Source organism: Sinocyclocheilus anshuiensis, unplaced genomic scaffold (assembly GCF_001515605.1).
Source record: "Sinocyclocheilus anshuiensis isolate Anshui unplaced genomic scaffold, SAMN03320099.WGS_v1.1 scaffold235, whole genome shotgun sequence".
Taxonomy (NCBI): Eukaryota; Metazoa; Chordata; class Actinopteri; order Cypriniformes; family Cyprinidae; genus Sinocyclocheilus; species Sinocyclocheilus anshuiensis.
The window spans coordinates 424,368-435,124 of NW_015552562.1; positions in this window are offsets into that span (position 1 = coordinate 424,368).

Sequence of the window (10,757 nt, forward strand, 5' to 3'; positions counted from 1 at the left end):
TTTAAAATTTGCAATTATGAACCTATAAAAGGCGTGTTCAGTGATTTTTCTTTTTCTGCTTAATGGTGGAAATAGTTTTTGTCATGAAATGTTAAGGTACGTACCTGTACAGAAATTGATTTAAACTTACAGTAGGCTACTAAAGTGTGACATCTATCTTGCAAACTATTGCCTAGAATAAAGTGTCACATGATCGTAATATTTTAGTAAGGAGGAAAAAAATCATTTTCATTATATCTTTGACTGTTGATGCTAGTCTGGTTTTATGGTGCTCACTTGTTTACTCAGTCCACCTTATTTTGTAATGTAAGAGTGGGCGTGGCCATTTTTATTTATAATGTGCGGGGCTTCCGATGTCGTTCACTTCCAGTTATTTTACCTGTGCAAAAACAGTTCGTTATGCTGCTTGACATTGCAAACTGGCGTTTGTTATAATAATATTTTTATTTATTGATTGATTAATTTATTATCATGATCATAAACACACTTGTTTGTTGCGCAAATCGTTTAACCATTTACTGAAGGCCTCATTTTTATTCTTCTAGTTATTTACCTTTATCAGCTAATGAATCAATAGTCTCGCACATTCACAGGAAATAGCTTACTACCATGTTGCAAAATAAGGTTTATTATAGATGCAGCAAAAACATGATGATACTGGAATTTTAATTTGCAGAATAGAATTTAGGAGAATATAGAGGGTTTTGAACTAGTCCAGTCCTGCTCCTGGAGGGCCACTGTCCTGCAGAATTTAGCTCCAACCCCAATTAAACACACCTGAACCAGCTAATCAAGCTCTTATATTAGGCATACTAGAAAGGTGTGCCGAGGCAAGTTGGAGCTAAACTCTGCAGGACAGTGGCCCTCCCAAACCCTACATCTTATGGTTGCTGAGATATTGCTCTTGTGACTATCCCATGTGATAACTAGCCTTCGTATCACATTCTGTTTTGTTCATATTGTCATATTCCCACAGTGTCCTGTGTATGCATACTGAGCTGTCATATGTTTTATAGTGCCTTGTGCTTACTGTCATGTGTGCAGTGTGTACATACTTTTACGCTTTGTCACAAAATGCCATTTTGCACAACTTACATGTGCAATTTACTTATGTAAATACAGCACAAGGACCTGCTGCACAGTACATGCAGTACTTCATGTTCTTCTGATAAAAAAGTTAGAATTAGTGTATAGGGATTTGTTTATGAGAGTTTGTGTAAGGAATTTTGATAAGCTTATTTTATAAGATTTCTTTTCTAATGACAAATGTCAAATATTTGTAGACATTTGAAGAAGTGCTTCTTGTCTTTGATAATGTGTTCATTGTGTCTGCAAACATGGATAGTGCTCTCTTTGAGCTAGTCCAGCATAATTTCCATACCATTTTCATAATAGAAAATCCAGTGTAAATCTCTGAGGAGAGTTTCATTCTCATTTTGAGACCATTGGATTGATTAAACATCACTGCAGTTGAATGTTGATGATGGTTTTTTTTTTTTTGAATAACTAAGAATAACTAAAAATAGCAAAAACATTATCAAGAATATTATAAAGCTTGTTAGTTGTTGAGTATTTTAAACTTAAACCATTTACATTTCGTTTTCTAAATGTAAAATGTTAGACGTTACTCACACTTTAAATAATATGCGATCAAATGTTAAGTTTAACCATTTTCATTTGCCCATATTGTTTTCAGTCATTTTAGAAATACTTTTTTAGACAAATTTGCTTTTTCAAATAAATGCATATTCTAGAATTATCAAATATTTTCTTTGTAATATCTGTTCAAAATACTATAGTGCAAATTTGCTTTTTAATTTTTTTTTATTATTATTTCATTTATTTATGTATGTATTCATTTATTTTGCCAAATGATTTTTGTGCAAAATCATTTGGCAAAATTTTGTGCATTTTTAGTCTCTTGCTAAAAAGTTAACACATTACAACAAATAAAAAATACATTTGTTAATTTATTTATTTAATTCTAATCAAGGTACAAAGACAACTAATTCAAACTGATCACACAGTTCCCCCTTTTCTGATTTACTAAATTAGGCTACTAATTGGTTATTCAGTTTGCTGTTTGGAAAAGGAATTGAAGCCAACAAACAAGGCCTAAATGACAATATAACACTGGTACGCTAAAATACAATCTGTATTTTTTTTCTACAACGTTATATAATCATGAGTCAGAACCCTGCTGTCAAGAAAGCTAGAATAATGTCACAGGAATTTGTTACAATAATGCAGAGCTTCATTTGTTTAACTCAGAAATCCTACAGTTGAAATGATTTAAATATGTATTGTTAAGCTCTGTTTATTATCAACTCTTCCTATTTTTATTTAGCACATTTAATATTATGATTGAATAAGTAAGGAAAACTATTAGTAAGAAAACAGACACAAATTATACACAGTCATAATGACAAACAAAATAAATGTAATAAATAGAATAATGAACCTAATTAACTCAAATAATAAAGACTGTGAACATTATAAATCTAGTATTCAATTAAATTTAATTAGGCTAACTTGTGACAGTTCACTGAGGCAAATAATGTGCAATTCAGAGCACAAACTTTTGAAGATGGATTCCCTCCATCTAGCTAAAAGAAGCCTGTTTGCAATATGCAATACTGCAAAAAGATGGTATGTGCCTTTGTATATTCGTCGCAAAAAATGTCTTAATCTATTATGTAAAAAAAAATAAAAAAAAATAAATATATATATATATATATATATATATATGTGTATATGTATATACAGTATATGTGCTGCACACCCATACAGCAAAATTCTATATTTTCAAATATATTTTTAAATACATTTCAAAACAATGAAAAAATGCTAAAATATGTTTCAAAATATATTTACGTAAATATATTTTCAACCAATATATTTTTTGCATATTTGTAAAAATGTATTTTAAATATATAAATATTTTTTTAAATGCATAATAAATATTTATTTTGCCGTCTGCATATTTCAATCCAAGAAAATGCATTCATATATGTAACATTTGTTATCAATAACACATGTGAACGTATAACATATTTTAATACAAATCAATAACATACCTTTACAGTGTTCTAAAAAATGACAAAATTACAATATATTTTTAAAAATCATTATGAAAAATTTAATTATTATGAATCTATTTTTGAACTCTAGTAGGCTGTCATTTGCATTTCACCTAAATGTAGGCAATACTGTGAGACTGGAAATGTATTTTCTTGCCTCTGAGATTTTTTTGGTATATGAATGTTGAAACTAAATATATTTTCTATTTCAAAAATATATTTCATTGGCCTTTGCTGTTTACAACATATAGCATATATTTAAAATATATTTTGGGCATTTATAATGTATGACATTTTTTGATAAAAAGTAAGCCTAAGAGGAAAGTGAAGTGAAATGTATACCTAGCCTGAAGCAATTAAACTTCACAGGATTTGCATGGCTGATGAGATACCTGGAAGACCCGGAACACTCAACAGACGTTCCGTCTATATACCCTGCCATTGACACTTTTACAGTTTTCTCTGGGTTATGTGTACTGCAAGGCCTTCTATTGCTGCAGCGACCAAATCAATCAATCATTCCCGTCAAAAAGCTGCTTTTCTCTGAAGCATCTCACATGTTCCTCCACAACCCTCTCTCTGCTCTCTGTACAATAGTTCTGCTTTGTTTTAACCTGCCCTAATCTCACAAAATAGGTTTCACAAGGTCTAATTCGCATTTGATTGAGTAAGACGTCTGTGGTTACTTCATTTAAGTGACTGTTTCAGCTGCCTCAGATATTGCTCATGCCAGAAATGCAGGTAAACGGCGTAGGTGTGCACATGTGGTTCTGGGGTGGGAGGGTGGTTGGACGGAAAGACAGAAAGACAGGCACAGAGAAAGAACCCTGAGGCGCTTGGTGAACAATTCCAGGTGTTACACCCATATTCAGGGCTGTGTAATGATAAGCAGAAGACGAATTCTCCAAACCAGAAAGGAGTTATACTGAAGAAACAAAGGGAGTGGCGCGTGGTGCTTTGAGTAAATAAGTGGAAATACAAAATAATTAAGTTGCAGAAGTCAGTACTTAAAAACCTTCTTGGACGTGCTGTAACCAGAAGAATAGACAAAACGTTTGAGTCGAGAAACAACTGGAACAGTGTGCATATGTTCCAGTGTTCTCTCCACGGTGTAGGAGTTTTGTCTCCCCAATGCAATAAAAACATTTGGATCACAAACAGGCGAAGAATGTCAAGGAACAAAACAGTCATGCTTTTCTGCAGGGCTCCAAAACCATGTTAGGAAGAAAAAAAAAGACATGAAATGGTCACAGCAAATGCAACAAAGCTCTGTGAGGCAAATGCATATTTGAGAGATTAGTCACCGTAAGCTAAACGAGAGGATCTCATGCTTTTCATTTGGATAAAGCAAGTTACCCAATGATGCTGGAGTAGTCCTGAAAAATATCTCAATAGTTCAATACTAGGATATGTGGGAACGGGTGTTTCCTGGTGAGTGGCTCATAGGTGTGTCTGCCTGTAGGAACTAGTGTGAATAACAGCAGTCAGTGTTGGTGTGTCAGGGTGAGTCATCCCGTATGACTACAATCCACGCAGCAGCGCATGAAGGGAAAAGAACAGGGAGGGGCAGAGAGGATGAATTTATTGGGTTGGGCCTGGGATCAACTCTGGAGGATAAGAGGAGCCACTTTATTTGAAGTTTAAAGAAAACAGCGCAGAACAAAGTGATCTCAAATGTGCACTCTTGCTTGTGTTTTACTTGTAAATCAGAGAACAGCTAGTTTTACTGCAGGGAGTACACATACTCTCTAATATAATGTCTGAAAGCTTTCATTGATGCTCACCACAGCCGCACAATGGCCACAAATCATAGTCCTGCCCGGCCAAGCAATAAAAGTTGCATTGTTATAAAATATTCCATTTTTTATAACTGATCAGTTGACGGGTAGTTTTGGTTCCCCAAACGCAAATGGTAGAATTAGTCTGGAAAACATGGTTTGAAGATACAGTGAATTTAATAGGTAAAGAAAAAGGGATTTTATGGGTGTGTTTATGTCGTACATTTTATTTAAAAATGTATTTTAAATATTTTTAATTAATTTAATTAAATAATTTAGTAATAATAATGATAATATAATTTCTTCAGTATCTGCAGTTGTTAGTTAATTTCAATTATTTTAAATATGTTTTTAAATTCTGCATTTAATTGATTTTTTTAAAAATCATATTTTTAATTTAAATGATCTTTTTAATTATCTATTTTATTTTTTGATAAAAATTAAATATCTGCATTTTTTTATTAATTGCATATATTTTCCATGTTTTTAATATCTGCAACTAATTTAAATTAATTTAGAAAATGTATTTTAAATATCGGCCATTTATAATTAATTACAGATATTTACAGTATATATTTTTTAATATCTGCAATTGATTTGATCCTAAAATAATATTATCCACAATAATTTTAATTCATTGCATTTTTTTATAAACGTCTGCCATTTTAAATTTTTAGATAACTACAGATTTTTAAAATGTTTTTAAAAATCTGCAATTAATTGAAATTAATTTTTTAAATATATGACATTTTTAATAATGCATGCAGATATTTAAAAAACAATTAAAAACATTTTCAACATTTAAAATACATTTTTTTTATTAAAAAAATCTTTGATTTAAAAGTATATTTTCTGACATTTTTAGCTTTTGTTAATGTCCTTTTCATACATGCACTATATGAAAAAGACAGAAGCTATTATCGAAAGCTATAAATGTCAGCCAAAAAATATATATAAATTCACTCCTAAAATAATCTGCATGCGCTACTTCAAAAGACACATCCCTTTTAACAGACAGGTGTGCATATTAATTTAGATACTGTTGACACATTGGTGCCAGGTGTTTTTCAGCACTGCTGAAGCATAACAGACTTATTGGTTATTGTATCTAGAGTACACCACAAAACAAAGACAAAGTTTTTGAGTTTTCAATAGGTCCATCCTGTTCTTTGTGGGAGGGCTTGCTGCACAGCAAGGGCGTGGGCTACCTGTGTATGTAGGTTACTTCTGAAGACAGCAATTATTATTATTACAGTTGGCACATCTGTTAGTATGGAGGATGGGAGCGTTTTTGCATGAGTAGTGTATGAGTACAGACATTCTGCCACAATATTCATGTGATAAGGCCAAATGGCCGATAATTTTTTGTTTTAGTTACGAATTTGTATATGCTTTCATTCAATACTAGAAACAAAATCTTGCCCCATCCTCCTTTCGAATGGTTTTGATCACTGTGGTCTCCATAGTCACATTTTTTGTGTTATCATGGAGTTCCCCTCTTTGAGATCGAGTACTAATGTTCTAGTGCAAATGTAGGGGAGGAACATCATGAGATACAGACTGAATTGTGGTTTCCCCTGCAGGTTGTGAGTCATAAACACGAGCGAGGGACAAACTGAAAAGGACTATTCTGGGATGGCTGCCATGGCAACATAATAAGCAAGGGGGAAGGTTATTGCAGTGATGTTTCCATGGCGATCCCCTGTGTGTATATAAATATGGCATGTCAAAATGTTTGAAAAGTAGTAACATGTTGCGTTGCTGTGCAGTCAGTGTCATAATGTGATGTAAGCACAGACGAAAAAGTTTGAAACTGTTTTTATTTCTGCTAAATGTGCATCCGTAATGCTTTAACACTGGTTTGTGTTTACACACGGGGTTAGAATTGTTGGTACCCTTGGTAAATATGATCAAAGAAGGCTGTGAAAGTAAATCTGCATTGTTAATCCTTTTGATCTTTTATTTTAAAAAATCGCACAAATCTAACCTTTCATTGGAGAATAAGAATTTTAAATGGGGGGAAATATCATTATAAAATAAATGTTTTTTTCTCAGATACACGTTGGACACAATTACTGGTACCCCTAGAAATTCTTATGAGTAAAATATATCTGAAATATATTCCCATTCATATTCACAATTTTGAGCACACCAGGGTGATTATGAACGTGAAATTATCCAGCCATGGCTTCCTGTTTCACATAAATATAAATAAGAGGGAAAACAAAGGCCAAATTCCAAATTAATCACTCATCACAATGAGAACAAAAACAAAGAATATATTTCTGATGTGCAGCAAAAGATAATTGAGCTTCACAAATTAGAAATCCCCATTTCCACCATCAGGGCAATAATTAAGAAGTTCCAATCAACAGAAAATGTTATGAATCTGCCTTGAAGAGCACATGTGTCTATATCGTACTAATGCACAGTGAGAAGGAGAGTTTGAGTGGCCAAAGACTAGAAAAATACTCCTATACTATTTTGGCAAATGGAGGTTTCAAAAGGTATTGAATAAAAGGGTACCGTTAATTGTGTCCAATGTGTATTACAGAAAAACATTTATTTCATAATGACATTTCCCCCCATTTTAAATTCTTATTCTCCAATGAAAGGTTAGATTTTTGTGAATTTTTTCAATAAAAGATCAAAAGGATTAACAATGCAGATTTATTTTCACAGCCTTCTTTGATCATATTTACCAAGGGTACCAACGATTCTGGCCACGTATGTATATGTAGGTATATGCGGCTTGTTTCACTTCATACATCCACACGGCCAAAAATACACAAGCTGCAAAAGTGCTTCAAAGCTGCTCCAGCTAGAATTTTTTTCACATATCTATTGATCTACAGTTTCATTTCCTTCTAATATTTAAACTAAACTACAAATAGATGCTCTTAGAAGCAGGATACATTACAATGAGATCCACAGTAAGACTATATAAGACTATAAACTTTTAACAACATGCATTTCTCTGTCACACAGTGAGACATTCAGTCCCACAGTGACATATGCTTTTGTTTGTTTTATATAATGAGCGCTATAATTATTGACAGGCAGAAATGATCCACATTATTTCGGCCCCATGGCAGCACTGTTTATGTTAACTTCACTGTATACCATTTTGTCTTGTTTTTAGACGCAATAGGCAACCTATGATCATTACATTCCTCTCATAGTTGTGAAGCGTTTCAACAGCGCAGTCTTCCACGGGCGAGTTTCAAAACTCATGCACAAGTTAATACAGGAATGACAAGTGGGCTTTTACCAGCAGAACAATGTGTACATTAACAGTAGGTCTCATAACAAAAGCCTGATCATTGAGATGATTGAGAAATAAACCAGCAGTTTAGAGAATGATTTACTTGTATATACACTCTCAGAAAAGAGGTACAAAGCTGTACTCGAGTGGGACCTTTTTGAAAGGTACTAATATGTACACTTTAGGTACTACTATGTACTTTCAAAGAACTAACATGTACCATTTTGAGGTAAATAAGGTAGAAAGATGTACTACTATGTACTTTCAAAAAACGATGTACCATTTTGAAATAAATAAGGTAGAAAGATGTAATTTTACCTCTTTTAACTTAGTACCACTCCAGTGCTTGTACCTTTTTTTTTTTTTTTGGAGTGTATAACAAGATTTACTAACACACATTTGATATTTACACATTACATTTTTTTACAATTATTAATATTTACAATTTACAATTATTTTCAGTAAACAACATTTTCACTGTTAATTATAGATTTTAGAACTACGTTAGGAAAAATGAACAGAAATAGGCAAATACAATCAACTGTTACTGAATTATTTTATCTAAATATGACTGCATAGTACAAAGTTACAAAATAACTATTGTGCTAAAGAATTTATATTTTTAAACATAAATAAAATACAAACATGCTGCTTTATTAATTCATATATTTTTAACATAAGGGTTTAACCTTACACACAGAAAATATATTTCCCTATATATTAATGATCAATATATTAAATGATATTGATAATATATTGTGTTAATATCATAACATAAGGATTTGCCACTTTTCACATATTTAATTATATAATAACAACAATAATAATAATAAATAATAATATAATTACTTATATATTGTAATGCATGTAATTTTATATTCAGTAATATCCTTTATAATATATAGATCTACATGTGATAAAATATGGTACTTCGTGCATATAAATATATTTGAACATATATGTACTGTTCATATTCACATTTACATAGGAACTTATATGTGTAATGTATTGTGATATACATTAATGTATTTGTACTTATATATATTATCACTGTAAAAAAAAAAATCCGTAGAATTTACAGTAAAAAACTGGCAGCTGTGGTTGCCGGAATTTTACCGTAAAAAATACGGTAGCAACGTTTTAGGTTTTACGGTTTTAACTTAAATTTACAGTTAAATACCGTAATTTCATTAACTGATATAATGTAAATATACCAACCTTATTGAAGTACTGAAATATGTTTTGTACCTTTGTAATACACTGATAACCGCCTAATGCAGGTGGTGATGAGAAAGTCACATGATGAACCAAAGCCCATCACAAGCAGCTTTTAAATAATAATATATATAGAAGGTGCACAGTGTCATTCACACGAACACTAAACACCATCATGGTAACACACATGAAACTGAAATAATGCAGTAAACATTCATTTAACAACATTAGGTGTAACACACAACCCTAATATACAAAACTGATAAGAAAAAACTAAGAAGAAACATAGTTATTTCAACAAAAAAAAAACATCAAATTTGAAATGTAACGCAGGGAATTCTGGGAATGTCAATTTACGGTTATTCACTGTAAATTATACGGTCTTTTTCACTTCCAAAAACGGTATACTACCATAAAATTAATGTCCAGTACATGTAATGTCCAATACAGTTTTTCACCGTATATAGTAGGTGAATTTACCGTTAACCATTTAACAGGTTTTTACTGTAGCATTTTTACAGTCTTTTACTGTTAAATTCACAGTCATTTTTTACAGCGTACATAAAGAACTCACTTGATTAAGTTAAAAAGTCAAATGTCACTTTCAACTCATCATGTTGTCATGACTTAAGACTTCCGAAAATCCCAAAAAAAAGAAAACACTTTTTTCTTAGGTATATTGAAAAATACAAGCACTAGTTTCCCATATATGAAAATACATTAATATATTGCATTATATTTTCCAGTATATTCCCATATATTTTTGTTTCGCAAGGGAGGTTATTTTACCTTACAATACATGTATACCATAACATAATATAAATTGCTAAAGGCACACAAGAATTCTTGTGGTTTTATGGTTATTGCCGCTTTAAACCAGCAAAACACAAACATGTTTAACCTAGTCAATCATAAAATGTACACAGCATATTGTAGATGGATGGTACACACATCAAAGGTGAGTGTGAGAACCACAGATTCCTCTGAGGTCCGTGTTATTTCACCTATGAAATGCCTGATATGCTGCATGCCTGTAAATGAGAGTGTGCTGCAGACAACAGCACCGGCAGTAATGAGGACTCAGACTCTACTGCAGCAATATAACAATTTAACACATAAAAAGGCTGCTATATAATAACTGAACATCTATATAGGCAGCAATATAATAAATGAACACCTATAGGCAGCTATATGATTTTATGAACTTAGGTGCTCATAATTTTACACACCCCTTGTATAATTTGTAAGATCCTTAACATATTTTTAATTCTACTTTGATTTAGCAATACACAAAAGAAGCTGCATAACAGATGTTAAGCATATTCCATAAGGCAAAATAATAACTTAACACACATTACCATTTGTTAGGGATGCACCGATACCGATACTGGTATCGGTATCGGGCCCGATACTGGCCTC